The sequence below is a fragment of the Callorhinus ursinus genome, unplaced genomic scaffold (genome assembly GCF_003265705.2).
Source record: "Callorhinus ursinus isolate GAN/ISIS: 27379988/994484 unplaced genomic scaffold, GSC_fseal_2.0 scaffold274, whole genome shotgun sequence".
Taxonomy (NCBI): domain Eukaryota; kingdom Metazoa; phylum Chordata; class Mammalia; order Carnivora; family Otariidae; genus Callorhinus; species Callorhinus ursinus.
This window is the reverse complement of record NW_027397330.1, coordinates 45,336-47,359: the sequence shown is the minus strand read 5'-3', so window position 1 is coordinate 47,359 and position 2,024 is coordinate 45,336.

Sequence of the window (2,024 nt, the reverse complement as noted above, 5' to 3'; positions counted from 1 at the left end):
AAATTAACTTTGATGAACTAATGAATCATGGTAAAAAAAAGCCTTGAATTCTATGTGCAATATTCCCCTAGCGCTAGAGTTCTCCCATTCTCCTTGATCGGTAAACTTGGTCTTGGCTTGCTGGTCTTTCGTGCTGATCTTCTGGGGGAGGGGCCTGTTGCTGTGGTTTCCAAATGTCTTAGCTGGAGGCTGAATTGCCCCGCCATTGTCAGTCCGGGCTAAGGAGGCTGCTCCGGTTTGCTCTCAGGAGCTTTTGTTCCCTGCAAGCTCTCAGTACAGCTTTGGAGGACCAGGGCAAAAATGGTGGCCTCCCGATCTCCACCCGGAGGAGCTGAGAACTCGGAGCCCCGCTCCTCAGTGCGCCCCCAGAGAAAAGCAGACACTCCCGTCTCCCTGGTCTCCGGCTGCACTCCGTGCTCATTCGGCCTGTGTCCGAGCGTTGCTATCTCTGGCACCCGACCCCGTGTGGAATCTTCAAACCCAGCAGATCCCTGTGGTGCGCTCCTGCGCTGCTCCTCCCAGGGGATGAAGGGGAGTCTCGCCAGCTCTGCCGCTTGTTGGGTCCCTGCTGGAGGAGCAGTGGCCCAACTGGGCCGCGGATCACAGTTTATGGCCACCCCAAGGTGAGAGTCCGCGCCTCGGCTCTGTCTCTGCAGCCGGCTTCCCCGCTCTGATACCTGGGACCTCTGGCGCACTCAGGCACCCCTGGTCTTTCTGTGACCCCAAGGGTCCTGAGACCACACTGTCCCAGGAGGATTCCACCCCTAGCTTAGCTATCGCAGCGACGTCCCTCAGCCGAGCCAACTTCTAAAATGTCCGATTTTGTGCTCCGCGGCTCTAGCTCTTGCCAGAAGCGGCCAGCGGAGGCCCCTCCCCCGTCGTCTATCCTCCCGAATATCGCCTCGTATTCACTTCTCCGCACGTCCTACCTTCCAGTAAGTGGTCGCTTCTCTGTTCAGAGAGTTGTTGCTACTCTCCTCTTCAATCTCCTGTTGAGTTTGTAGGTGTTCAGAATGGTTTGATCCTTATTCATCTGAATTCCTGAGACCAGACGAAATCTAGGTCTCCTACTCCTCCGCCATCTTGCTCCGCCCCTCACATGGTACCATATTAACGATCCTTGAAAATATTTTAATGAAATAGGCCAGATACAAAAAGGACAAATATTGTATGTTTCCACTTACATGAGGTATCTAGAATAGGAAATTCATAGGGACAGAAAGTAGAATAGAGATTACCAGTGCCCAGAGGAGGGCAGAATGGGGAGCAATTGCTTAATAGTTAGAGTTTCTGTTTGGAATCATGATAAAGTTCTGGAATTGATAATGGTGGTGGTCACACAACACTGTGAATGTCCTTAATGCCACTGAATTGTACACTTAGAAATAGTTAAAATGGTAAATTTTGTTATTTATATTTTAATTAAAAAATTTACACTACAAAAAAGGCAAATACAAAAGAATGCAGGAATGGAGAGAAGAAGGGACAGAAAAATATAAGACAGGCTTGTCATAGGTGCCATCCCCTGCATTGTGTGCCTACCACATGACTGGCCAAATTCTGCTGGTGGGGCCAGGCTGCTCTGGATGTGTGTCAGGCACACTGATCCAAGTAGCTAGGCATCTGCACAGTTAACTTCCTTGAACAGGTGACACTCCTGCAGTTTATGTACCCACTGGCATTTACTGCAATTGGCCCAGTGTTGTAAGTGGAGAGGTTCGTTGCTGGTGGTGCTCAGAGGCGGGTACCCAGACTGTAAGACTAGGAGAACCCCTTGAAGACTGATGCCAAGAATACCTCCAAAGAGGACTTCCCTGGGGATATCTTCAATGTGTCCACCTTTGACTGCTTCAGATCAGAAAAAAAAAAAAAAACTTTGATTCTTAGAATCACTTACTTCAGCAATTCAAGGTGATATTGAGTAAGTTAAGAAACAGCTAGACTTACCAGAACATTTGGAACGCAAAGAAGACAATGTCTTCCAGGTTCTTAAAAGCAAACGAATGAATGGCCACTGGGGAGAA